The sequence below is a fragment of the Anabas testudineus genome, chromosome 24, assembly GCF_900324465.2.
Source record: "Anabas testudineus chromosome 24, fAnaTes1.2, whole genome shotgun sequence".
NCBI lineage: Eukaryota > Metazoa > Chordata > Actinopteri > Anabantiformes > Anabantidae > Anabas > Anabas testudineus.
In genome coordinates this window covers 1,500,007-1,513,976 of record NC_046632.1, presented here as the reverse complement: position 1 = coordinate 1,513,976, position 13,970 = coordinate 1,500,007, and the positions used below count along the sequence as shown (strand labels likewise).

Sequence of the window (13,970 nt, the reverse complement as noted above, 5' to 3'; positions counted from 1 at the left end):
TTATATGACAGGTAATAACCTGTATAAAGTTTTCCAGTCATTTGGAGTACGTCATAGTACAGAAAGAGCACCAATTAGGGTCAGTAAAGATGTGTCAGACAATGGACTCTCTTGTCCGACTAGTTGTCCTTTGCACAGACAGAAAGAAAGAACCACAACCAGAAAAAGATCCACACCAACACAAATATAAAATAACATCAATAGAGAAAACTTAATATATATACAGAATATGTGAGATGAAAGCAATGGGTCAATAATTATAGTCTATGGTGGAATGACAACAGTTATATGATCAGTCAGTTTGCCAACCTCTTACAGAGGGGGAAGGAATTGTAAAGATTGATGCCTCCTGTGGCACGAGATGACTGCCCACCTTGAGCGTGGTTCTGCTAGAGGATTCTTCATCAAAAGGGGGGTTTTTCCTCTTCACTGTCACCTAGTACTTGCTCGAATGGGGTTGTTGGATTTTCTATATAATTCTGTATAGAGTTATATTTTGTAAGGTCTTATATCCTCAAGTGCTTCGAGATGACATCTGTTGTGATTTGGGGCTATACAAATAAAATTGAATTTAATTGAATTGAAAATTGTTCCTCCTTCTTCTCTACCCATCAGTGGCTGTAACTCAGCTGAACAGCAGGACTCTCCCAGCAGTCAAAACACTGAGGTTAAAGTAGCACTAATTCCTATGGGGCTGCTCATAGTGCCGCTGGCTTAGTCCCTGAGGAACTAAGAACGGCAGATGGCTGCAGCCCAACAGCTGCCCACCCCCCACCATCCACCCTTATCCCCCTATTATAATTAAAACCACGTCACCTCTAAACCTCCAACATGTGGAGTGCTGATTGAAACTGTTGACGATTATTGACAGTCCAGACTGCTGACACCCTTTAATAGCCACATAACAAGCTCCAGTCTGTAAATGAGAAAATAACACATAATGACAAAGCAGAGCAACAACACTGAAAGCTCTGAAGAATCAAAATGCACTCCACATGTTGAATGAGATGAATGAAACTCAATGAGATTTAGAGAGTTACTACCGCAGAGGTTTCCTTTGTGGGACTGACAGCCATCTTTTCTGGCTGGGTTACGATGAAGCTAATTTGCAAAGCAAAAGTGTTTCTGTGTGAGGTCTTCATTCTTGCGATGGGCCAAGTAAAAGACCCCATTGTTAGCCTTGGTCCACTCGTGTCCAAAATAAGCCCATCTAAGTGTGAAGCCAATAGATGACCTGGTACACTCAGTGCCTCTTGTAGGTCTGGTGACAATGTACCAGTCAGAGCTGGGCAGTAAGTCTAAAGCTTATCAATGAGGAGTTACAGTTGCTCCTGATTCTCCACCCATGCCTTTTCAAACCAATTGACCAATAAAAATCTATGTTCATTTTTGTTTTTTAGGCCATATGGTGGCCATGACACTTAATCTGCATGCAAATAGACAGGGAACACACCTATCCTGGGTGTCTTTTATTTTTGTAGAAATGCTCTGGTAGAGGTGCAGCAGATGTTAACAGCAAAGATCAGAGGGTTTTGTGGCATAAAATACACTCACGCCATCACTCTCTGCAAGGAAATGAAGTTGACTTACAGGAAACAAAAACATTCTCATAAATCATTGAAAGGATCTTGGTACTGTAACCCAACAGTATGCTGTAGCATATGTGTTGAAGGTATGCTCTGAGAGTGAGTAAAACAGGATGAGGTTATTGTATTGTACCATATGCACAATAGACTTTGACACATACAACCACATATATGTACGCTAACATCCTGTAAGCGGCACAAAATGTGCTACAGCCAGCATCCAGCCAGTTGTTGGTGCTTTACACACACACAGAGACAGAGAGAGAGAGAGAGACAGAGAGACAGAGAGAGAGAGCGCTCAAAACTTTAAACCATGATACTTCCACAAGCAAACAAATGAGTCAAATTAGAATAAACTGATAAAATGCTGTCAGAATTCCCCAGTCATTGCTGAGCAAAGCGTCTGCCCTCCACCCACATGCCCAACCACTGTTACAGGTTGCCTAGGTGGGTGGACTTATGAAGGGTTTAAGTGCGAGATCATTAAAATGCTGCAGTTGAACACTTCCAGCAAATGACTTTCCTACGCCCATCCTGGACTCTTATCTGAGAAGATGGAGGGATGAGGAATGGAAGAGAGAAAGAAACATCAAAAGGACTTTCTGCAGTAGTGTAGAGTTCAACCACTTTTGTGTGTGTGTGCTTGATTGAAAGGCTGAGCAGGGTTACACTGGGGAATCAAAGAGGAGTTAAACTGTCAATCAAACTAAATTATTTTAAAAACACATTTTTGATGTACAGGCAGTGAATCAATTAAGAATACAATCACTAGATTAAATGTCATGTAGCTGAAGAAAAAAACAAAAAAACAAAAAACACAAAATATTAAGAATTATAAGGGAAGCCAGAATCCGAACATTTTCACTTAAAGTGAATAAAAGAATTTTCAATATCTCACTATGAAGTTGACAGAGCTGATGTCTCGCAGCAGGGCTGAGTACTGCTGCAGCTGCTAATTTGCTGACGTTTTCTGCTTCTTCAAGTGAAGCTCCTCTAGTGTAGTGATGATGAAGATGAGAGAAAGTGCTTGGACGTGAGTGGATGTGATGCTCAAGACAGAGTGCTCTTCTTATAAAGCAGGATACCTAACACCCATCAAATGGCCAAAGGAAGACTTGGGGGCAAGGGAGGTCTCTTTAAATCTTTGTAACAAGCACAGAGAGAATACAGTACAGAACATTCTGAGTGGGGTGTGATGTGCTTACTTGAGTTTGCAGCCCTGATTAGAGTGAATAGATAAACAGATAGCTTTATTAGGAGCAGGAAGGAAAGCGAGTGGATGAAAAATGCCACCACATGTGTCACTGTAATGGAGTGAAGCTTAACTAGGTTCATTAAGAGCACCCCCCTTCTACCCACTGACAATGTCTCCTTATCATCAGGCAAACCAGGAATCACAATGAAGCCACAGTCTGGGGCCAACACTGACATTTTGGTGAATAGTTGCACAGCCCACATGGGCACAGTCATTATCATGGAGGTAACAAACTGGGAGGAGGAGAGGGCAAACAGTCAGCTTTGAGGCAACAAGCGAACACAAGTACGTGTTTGTCTCGTGGCTGCAAATAATTCTAGCAATGAATATCAATGTGAGGATAATTACCACTGTGCTGTTCAGCTCCCCTTCTTGCACAAACTCTCACAAAGGCAGAAATAAGCATGAAAACACAATTGGAATCAGTGACTCATTTGCTGTTTCTTACCAGCCTACAATACCACCCACTCAGCATGCACTCACACTCATACATCTACTCCACATTCCCACAGTTAAAGGTGCTCTGGATGTGCCATCATCGCAGCTCAGCAGAGCTTCTTCTGATGTCCCCGCAGTGTTCGGTGGCACGTCTTTTATGTCACTGCCACCTCACATACAGAGAGGCTCTTCCGAAAAATAGACCCCCCCCCAAAAAAAAGAAAAATGCAGAGCCAAACTGTGATTCCGCTCTGCAAAAAGCTTGTTGTGCTCGCTCTATGGTCGAGCAGCAAAACACACAGAAGCACCGCAGGAAACTGGAACTCACATAAATAAAGAAGCTATTAGCATAGTCACACAATTGAGCCTGCAGGATGGACACACTTGCTATGGATGTCATATGCTCAGCTGACTCCAACTTTCTAGAAGAAATCCCTTGTTCATTTTACACTAAGCCATTTATGAAATCTACATAAAAATCTTTTTTTTGTTGTTGTCAGTTGCTCTGCTGAACTTTTCACAATGTGGCCCCTGTCTTAGAAGGCTGGGTTCAGATTGCTAGAAGCTCCACTCACACTCAGGAGAAGAAGAGTACGGACTAAATGCCTCTAAATGACACAGACATTCCTTTGACTTCAAAACAGGTCATATAACAAGTGAAACAAACAAACAGCTGCTGTATCAAGGAAAAGGTTTTTGCCTTGGGCTATGCTTCATAGAAGCAGCTCACAAATTGTATAGTATTTTCTGTATATAGTTTGTCAAACAGAAGACAAACACAAGAAGCTGCACATGACACCCAGGCTTTGATGGGTTACTTATCCAACTTGTCACAATTCTCATCATTGTACCACCCACTAAGTCTGAACTGTGTCAGGAAGCCTTTTGTTTCTACTGATATTTTTGAACTGTTCAGTAAAGCAGCGAGTCCCTTTGGAGCAAAATAAATGTAGTTTAAAAATGAGTAAATATCTTTTAAATGTGTCTCTTCTACTGTATTGAAAACACAGTAAACTGTGACCCTGGATTAGATTTGGCCTATCATTACATCTACGTTAAAAACAGATGTTCCAACAACTTTAGACAACTAAATCTAGATCAAACACATAATATAAATACATAATCCTCCCATCTCAGTGTCAGCTTTCTTCATGTTATCAGTGTGTGCCCCTGTTTCATTTTTTCCTGTTCTCCTCATTTTCACAATCACAAAATATTAACTTCATGTCCTTGAAGGCAGGTACATTATGAGCACATCCTGCATTGGTACAACTGTGTCAGTGCATTCTTACTTAAGGAAGGTAAAGAACACCAACACTAGGATTAGGATGGATGCAAAACATCTTTCAACTTTAGATCAGAAATATGCTGCATTTAGAAACACATATACATCAGCGGGATAGACGAAAAATGACAATAGCGTTGACTGAATCAGAGGTAAAGAATAGCTGCAGTGTGTATTGGCTGACTTCCCATTAAGCAGCGCAGCAATCTAAGGGCTGACCTTAGTGCTGCACTGCAGATTAAAGAAGCTAGTAGCAGAAATAGACAGTCCGGTAAGGTCATAAACTGTGTCAAGACATAAATGAATTCAACTTTAGCTTTTGGCTGCATGTATCTGTTGTTGCAAGGTCCACAATCCATGCTAATGCACCAAGGTATGTATGTGCGCTTGACAGCTGGTTGGCCTCTGGCGAACCATCTCAACTAGTGGTGGCCGGCTGGTAGGTATCTCTGCACGGTTTAATAAAAGTCCCTGTTCCTCAAAACCCATACAATAAAAAAGTGTCATGTTTCAAAAGTGTGCTTGAGTCAAGTGCAAGTGTAAAGAGTTGTACCTCTGGTTTTCAGTGCAGCAGGACCTTTTATTCCCTCCACATTGCTTTGTGTGCCGCCAAAACAGAGGCCCTGCGGGAACAGAATTATTCATTATCCAATTCAATAAAATATGAATATCAACCTCATGTGCCTGCCACGTCATTCATGCTTCTTCGCTATTAAAAAAAAAAGTAGCATTCTTTTGCATTGGGACTTCAACATCATTTACAGCTTCTCTTTTCTTTTTGCCTCTTATCACAGTAGTAAAATATAGAACAATTTGATAAAAGATAAAGAAGTGGCTGATAAACACAGATTTGTCCATCTGGAATAAGACCAATGCAATTAGAAGAGCAAATAATATAATATTAAAAAAAGCAAAACCACACACAGCCCCACTGCCCTCGATTCACAATACACCCTACAATCTAGTGAGATCTGGCCTATGCAAGGGCCACAGTGGATGATTTGTATAATTTGGGTCCTATTCATAGGGATACTGTCAAAAAGGATCAGTCAGAACACCTTCACTCTAAGGGAACAAACTGACCATCGCTCCATCAAAATGGCAATCATTCAACAAACAAAACTGAGATATGAACCAAGCCATGGATATGCAGAATTGTTACAATTCATGTTACCTTGAGGATGGTTTCTTATTATTGATCCAAAGTTTTCCTTTACAAGGCCAAGCAGAGGATACCAAACACGACCCAAACAGACTGCAGTTTTTATCGGTGCACCTCTGTCTACTCTCTAGAACTTGGAACTGTGCATCTCTAGATCCAGGAACCCTTTCTATGTAAAATCTGAACATAAGCATAATGTCAAATAATTGTAGTGGAGTAAAAGTACAATGTATTCTTAAAATAGTAGAGTAGAGTAAAATCGTAGTTGTAGAGGCAGAAATATAACCTCAAACCTGTACTCAAGTGGTTACTTTCCTACCATATAAGAAATAAATAAAAAAAAAAGGTATGTGCAGAGAATAAAAGCAGACAACTAACACACAACTAGATAAATCTCCACCAGGCGTGAATAAACTTTACAGTAGCTGCCAACTCTTTGACTGACAGCAGAATTACACAGTGAACTCATTGTGTGGCAGGATGGCTGAGGTTAACTGTGTGCCACGACTCCTAACTGCCCTTTATTTACAAAAGACAAGCCACCTCTGCTGCCAAATATGTTAGAACCCATTAGCTGCTGATTTGACTTTAAAGCTTAGCCCTGCTAATCTAATTTAATCTGTCTCAGTGGCTTCCCCAATTGCTTCAGTGTACTGGTGATGATAACGCTGCAAGTGCGTGTGGCCTCTGCCGATGCAACTGTTTGTTCTGCAGCAGCAGCTGCAGCAGCAACCACCCACGTGGTTGCTGCAAAGCAGTTGTTGCTGCTGTTGGTTTGTGTTTGTGGGGGGCTTGTTACATGAAAGATTCCTGTTGTTGGATACATTAGGCCTAAGTAAAAGTGACCTAATTTTATCTGCACAAGATCAATGCATATTTGTTTGCAGCCTTTTACTTTGCAATTTTACAAAGCCACCTGCCTATGCTTGCACACGCGTGCACGCACACACACACACAAGCACACCCCGTCAACCAGCTGACTGGCAAGGTGGTGAACTGCAGCTAGAAATGAAGCCAAGTGCTGACTGCTCTGTGTGATAGCATATAACAGAAACCAAAAAGTCACAGTAGAAGAAGAGGTAGAGGAAATGACAACGACAAAATAAAAAAGATAATGAGGACAACAGGATGAGATGATGTCTGGTCTGACATTATGTGGTATTATTACTCACATGTAAATTTAGGTTTTCTTAAACCTGTGCACTCTTAAGAATTTTGTCCGTTCAGAAAGTACCTTTAATCTCTTTAGTTTTTTACTTGATGCATTCAGTGTGTATATTGTGGGATTCTGTGCAAAAGAACTGTCCCAAAATACTGTAGCTGACCTCAGTGTGTGAGTGAAACATGTTATTAAAGTCTTTTTAACCAGCAGAAAATTGCCATTTGGCTGCCCCACATGTCTGCGTCCACTTTGTGGACTCTTTCTTTCTTCCGCTCTTTCCCTATGTGCCTATGCGGTCGGACAGGCTTACAGCAGGCTTTGCTGAGTGTGGAGCCCCAGGCCCTGGAGGGAAAGCTGGCTCTCTTTTTTATCAGCAGCTCGATTCAATAAAACATAATGGCAGTGAAAGTCATTTAGTCATGCAGAGCTGTCACATGAGGAGCTAAGGCACAACAGGCTCAGTCTTTCTGCTGCTGCTACTTGGCTACTGGGACAGATGAGTGGGCTACTAAACTGGCCAGACACGCAGCGAGATCTGTACAGAAGGGAGCGGACTCATTGTGGCAGGCTGCCGCTGGGAGACAGTGGGCAGGAAGGAAGGCACATGATGTACTGCACTGTACAGCCAGTGTTCAAGCAGAAAAATTAGGCTTTGTGCTGATATTTGCCCCCCAGTGTAATCACTGTCAGTTCCATATATGTATCTATTACACCCCCGGTCTGAAGGCCTGGCTTATCTGTAGCCCGTTCTGACACTTTTAGAGGACTTTCTGTCATTCTTTAAAGGATTCTTGTTCAGTTTCTAGTCATCCAGTCCAGTCCAGAGAAGCTAGATCCCTCAAACTGTATCAAAATAATGTACAGGTAAAAATACTTCATCAATTCAGTGTCACAAAAGCTATCCAGTTAATTTACTTGAGATGCTCTTTATTTTTTAAGTGGTCCAGTGGACATGGAGCATGAGTCATTCATGTTTCAGAAGCTCCCCCATCACTGGTATAAAATGGTCTTAAAATGTCAAAAATATCTACTGCAATTAGTTCTGGGACAACGTATCACCTAGTAGAGGAGATATTGTGACAAGCCTACTCATGCATGAATTAAGTAATTTACCAAGCAGAACTGCCAAATATTCAAAGTTTTAACACTACTAAAAAACATTTCTACTGGTGTATTCCTTTAGATTATTCAAACTAAACATATGTCATGCAGGTTTTTTCATTTAAAGAGACGTGAGTATTATACATAACACACTAACGTACCAGGGCAGAGTAAAGAAAATGAGAACTTGAATAACTCAAATAACTCCTCCTCTTTCTCTTTTCCTTTGCTTGAATCATAAAAAATGATTAGGAACCAAGCAGCAGACCTTCCTACACAGGTCTTCACCTCACCAACAGGGGCATGCTCGCTTGCTGGCTTCCCACTTATTTGCACAGCCACTCACACTCTCTGAAGGCCCTGGTTTAGCCGTAGGTGGCTGCTGGGAAATAAGCTTAGGTCTCTGTTGGCGGTGTGCAACTGCTATCCCTCTGTGCTGCTCAAATGTGCAATGCCTCATGCAGTTTAACGTAAAACTTGCCATCAGCCACCCACTTCTGATTCATTTAAGAGCTAGCCTCTAAAGGGTAAGCAAGGCCATTTCTATTATAGCTGTATTTGCTTACTGCTGCAGGCTACCGCCTTTACATGGATTTAGAGTAACCTTACAGACTGGGGGGTGCCTGTTTTTTCTTCTTAAATTCTTTCATCAAGTCCTTGGTAAAGATATAACATGCTAGAATACTCAGTGCTTCATAACTGTTCCCAAGAGGATGATTTGATTGACAGTTAGGACTTTTAGTCGGCTGCTAGCCCTCAGTGAAAGGCTGACACTGCTGAGGAGTGGATTAAAGTGGACAATTATCCTTATAGCACATTAGGCCTGTGTACTCTATCTGCACCGGCTGTCTACACTACACAAGAGCGGGATTTAGCAGGTGATTAAAGTATTTTGGAGGGGAAAAAAAAGAGAATTGCTTTTTTTATGTTCATTAAAGGACGAATGATCTTACTCCCATATGGGCCAGTGCTGAACATTACTAGATTACTACACTGCTCGTCCACTGCTGGGACAGCTGCACAATATCTTCTCCAGCACATCCCAAAGATTCTCTATGGAGTTCAGATCTGGACTCTATGATGGCCAATCCATGTGTGAAAATGATGTGTCATGCTTCCTGAACCACTCTTTCACAATGTGAGCTCGATGAAGAAAAGATTGATTGATAGAATAACCTGGTCATTCAGTATATTCAGACCGTCAGCTGACCTCATTCTTTAACATTATATACGTCTTTTAGGCCTTGGGCTGTGTCTTTCTGCCCGATTTCTTCTTTAAGTCAGTTGTTCAAGTTTGTCTGTCTTGGCTGCAACTTTTCCAGCTACATGATTGATTCGTGCAGCGCTATTCTTATTATTATTGGCTTATTGTATCAAAACATGGATGGAATGGGTTTTATCGAAGTTATATTAACCATGTCTAAAAGTTCTATCAGGGGGAAGTTATTTTGCGATATCTTAATTGTTTTATTGCAAAGACCTTTAGCATTTTCCAGTCACAATTACAACTAGAATTTAAACTATTTTCTATATGCCATGTATTTTTGAGATGTTCTTAAACTTGGCCCTGTCTTCTGGTAGCAGCTTTTGTTTTAGTTCTGTGCAGAATCTTTAGATTTAGCTTTAAACCATGGTAGTGGCCACAACAAACAGAAAGCCCCCACCATTACAACTGATTCAGTCCTATGTGTTTCTAATACAATAATTCTAAATGACGATATGCACTCTCCTGTTTTTGCAGGATATTTAACATGTGATGGAGCATCCTGAAGATAATTCTTTTGCAGTGTCACAGCCTTTAAATAGGGCCTGCTGAAGGCCCAGGTTGGGCATGCTGTTGTGATGCTGCAGTCGACACAAGCTCTAGTCTCTCTCTGTAAGTATCTCGCAACTGCATCAGCAACGCAGAGAAATGACTCTGCACTGTCAAATAGAGAGCAGAGTGAATCACAATAGGCAGACAGGCAGCAGAGTTCAGTATACTGTATGCTGCAGTGGAAATAGGCCATAATGGACGTTCTTGGTGATGAGTCTGACACATAGTTACTATGCAAGATAAAACGAAGGCTCAGAAGGCACACTTCCACTGTGTTCTAAGAGGAAATCTAAGTGCATGATGCCAATCATAAACAGCATCTGCCCACATTGAAATTCACAGAAACCATAAAGAATAATAGCTTCTTTGCAATGTAGATTTTCTAACGGCATCATCCATGTGGAGCACAGGCAGGCTTTGTTGAGACAGAACATAGCCTTTGTCATTCACACATGACATTAGACACAGCTGGAAAACTGACAGCAAGCTAATTATGTATAAAATCCTCCAGGTCATTAACATCCACACAGAAAGGACTTTTGTGTTCCCTTCAAAATACAAACACTTGTCCTCATTCTGCCTGGCACCGTGGTAAACATATCATTAATAAATAATAAAGTGTAGAGAGACGTATTGTCCGCCTCACACGTCGTTTCAGTGAGGAGAACTACACCCACATGATTGCTACTTGTGTCTGGCAGAAGGAAGGAGGAAAATTCTGAAATGTTCCCCAGAGAGGCACTGTTTCTTTTAGAGACTCAGTCTGCACTTCAACACCGAGGCATTCCACCAATCTGATCCCAATTTTCACTTAGTTATACATATATGTATACTCATTTACATTTTTCATTTTTATTTGACAACACCACATAAATGTTTTTAAATGGAAACATTATATTTGGTTACCTAAGAATGGTGACCAAGCTATGTATTTGATGGGTCATTTTGCAAACTATTCAAGGTAACTCCATTACCTGATATGTAATTTTTCCTTCTGCAATTTGTTGTTTCTTATTATCCAAAGTATCAGTAGTTCAGTTAATAAACTGCTGATATTAGCAATAAATGTGGTCTGTTTCCGCCACAGGAACTTCTCCTGAAGCAGAAACATTTTACCAGTTTATTCAGCTTTGGTTAACTAGTTCTTACCACTTCTGCTAACCAATTTCACGGAGGAAATCCTGGTGATAGATTAGGCTTGACAAGAAACTGCAAATCAACCTGCTAGTTTTGCAGCATTGCTGCTCCCCCTCACAGCAGCTCTACAATGTAGCAGAGTGATGCAAGGCGTAAAAAACAGTTTATGAATGTAAAAACATACAAAAAACACATGTCCATGCTATTTCGCTTATCATTAGCTAATTCAGACACTCGCTGTGGCAGTATACAAAACATTCAGCTAGTAGTCTCTCATGGTTAGACAGTGCAAATGCTGCATTTACTGGTTCACATGACAAAACCTCTGATACCAGATCTTGTCAGCTGCCACTACTGAACATTAAATCCATGAGTAAGTTATTGGTTAACTCTGTGGCTGATGTTTGGATGGAGCCAAAGACTGTGAGACTTTCATAGCTCCATAAAATTCAGTAGAGGGACAGATCGTGACTCTGGAAAATAGTGACATAGCAGTTAGAGAAGTTGTTTTATTTCATTCATATCAAAAAGATTGGACTGGGCTTGGTATCAGCCTAATATTACCAAATATTACATTTTAATCTGTATCAAGAAAACAGTGAATTTGCCACACCTCCTCAGTATACATTGTATTGTGATCACAATTCTTTAATAGGCAATTTAAGCATTCTTTATCAAAGAAATATTGTTTATCTCATTAATTAATTTAAATTATCTTTTTGATGCTCACAAACACAGTATTGGTCAGGCTGATGTGTTGAAAGCACTTTCTGCAATTCCAGACATACAAGACAGAGTCTGAGAAAGCATCATACATGTTGTCAGTTGGTGTCCTCCTCTCTCCCAGATGCTCCTCTATTCACCACATGACTTGGATCTGTGGCTAGCTACTCAGACACACACACACACACACACACACACACACACACACACACACACACATACATGTCTTTACTTCTCTGTGAGGACCACGATCCTTAAGTTCTTTGTGAGGGCCACCACTTCCACTATAGCTACAATGGTGGGCCATTCAAAGCTATCACTAGAGGGGAGTAAAGAGCTAGAAAGTCACTTCAAATGTAAGAAAACTCAAAGTAAAAAAAATCTTTTTCTTGTGTAGTTGTGTGGACCAGCCCTTGTTGCTAGGCAGATTAGGTGACAAACGTTCTTTTCCATTTAGTCCTATTTAAAAGTCTCTTGCCCACTGTCACTTAGAGATATGACAGGAGGAGCCAACAATGCAACCATGTCTTTTTAAATATCAAGTCTTGATGATATTTCTTATTCCAAAATGACTTTATTTTAACAACACATTAATCAGCTTAATTACAAAACTGATCTTTGAACAATTTTCCACTGTAGTCTATATTGTTTTAGGTAACATGGCATGCAAGTTCACCAGTTATGCTTAATCTGATCATGCAATGCTCCGTTTCAGGCTCACCAGTCCTGCTGACACAACACTAAGTCTAAACAATCCTTAACAAAGTCCACTAATCCACAAATTCTAACATACTAATTATGGTCACTCCAACAAGTATTTCAAAAACAAACAAAACCAACATGTAACAACTACTTGGTGTATCTTTGGTGTAATTGGTGCATCTTTCCAACTGTGACTGTGAAGTAGTGTGCTCTGAGACAACTCTTTACCAACATCTCTTTGTGATGTGAGTGATATACTGCCCCAGCTGTTGCCAAACTGCTGCTTTTTCTGCTGAACTTCAAGGTCTGCGATGACATCCGTTTTGTCTTGAGAGGTCGAGAGGTTGTAGCTCCACAGCTAAAACAGAAATCACAAATGTGACAAAGATTATCTAACTTTACAGTTAGAGCCAATACTATATTTGTTTCTGTATGCCAATCATAAGAATTTTTTGGCCAATACATGAATAAATACATATAGACAGTTATTTACCACATTGATCCAAAAGCATATACATTTTAATTTTGCTAAGCAATATTTGCAGCTGCTTTGCAATATTGCATCCAACAGAAGATAAGATACCTGTACCTGCAATTTTCCTGTGCAACCAAACTACAACTGCAAATTTGTCTTGTAGGAAACATATGAGACTGCTAGGCTATATAATAATGCAAGATAATTTGTGAATTGCATATAAAATATAATAATATATAACATATAGAATGTGAGAACTAACAAATCCGTTCGGAGAATGACGGCACCTGCACATGCAGGACCCCTATACCTGAGAGTCTAAAAAGTTGTTCTGATATCTACAGATTTTGTCCAATATTGGACAAAATATGGATATTTTAATACTGAAAATCTGATCAGCTCCCCCTACTTATTAATTGATACATAATGTAATGTTTTAAGTCATCTTAAAATACAGCTGATCACCTGTATTCCCAAAGTATTAAACTACTAATTCACAGCAACTGTAATTCATAGTCATTCAGACTCTGAATACTGCCTACACACATGGAAAAAATTGTTGGTAACCCTCGGTTAATAAAGGAAAAACCCACAATGGTCCTCCTCGGTTTTCTTGTATTATGTCCACTGTGGCTTAATCAGTTACTGATGGTGTGATCTGACTCCGATGTATCCTGACCTTGGAAGTTGTTCTGGGTTCTTTACCATTTATACTTCCTGTCTACTTAATTTGTCATCAATTTTCCTCTTATGGCCACGTCCTATGAGGTTGGCTATAGTCCCATGGACCTTAAACTTCTAAATAATAAAATAAATAATAAACTGTAGTCACAGGAACATCAAGCTGCTTGGAGATAGTTTTACAGCACGTTTGTCTACGTTTTTCTCTCTAATCACAAACAACTGAGGTACAGGAATACCACAATTGCTGTCCAGGCCAGTTTCATTAGTTTTTTGTTTTGTCTTTGTTAAACGTAAACTTGAACCACTGCTCAAAATCTATGTCTGATTTTCATTAATTAATTTTTGGTAAATCTTGATTTATTATTATTTTTGTCAGTTTTAAGTTATTTCAGTGACCTTTGTGAGCTTTTTTTCCAGTAACAGAGCGGTACCAACATTTTTGTC

The 13,970-nt window shown here is 40.1% G+C and overlaps 1 protein-coding gene across 3 annotated transcripts in view; it reads right to left on the bottom strand.

Moving 5' to 3' along the window:
- Positions 1–13,970, bottom strand: part of fynb (FYN proto-oncogene, Src family tyrosine kinase b) — a 91,979-nt gene that overhangs the window by 42,570 nt on the left and 35,439 nt on the right. For 2 of the 3 annotated variants that reach the window (XM_026340938.1, XM_026340941.2), the window contains exon 2: positions 5,118–5,187. The exons of the other annotated variant lie outside the window; for it this stretch is intronic. The gene's annotated coding sequence lies outside the window, so the exon portion shown is untranslated. The remainder of the gene's footprint in view (positions 1–5,117; positions 5,188–13,970) is intronic. 3 annotated transcript variants of the gene reach the window in all.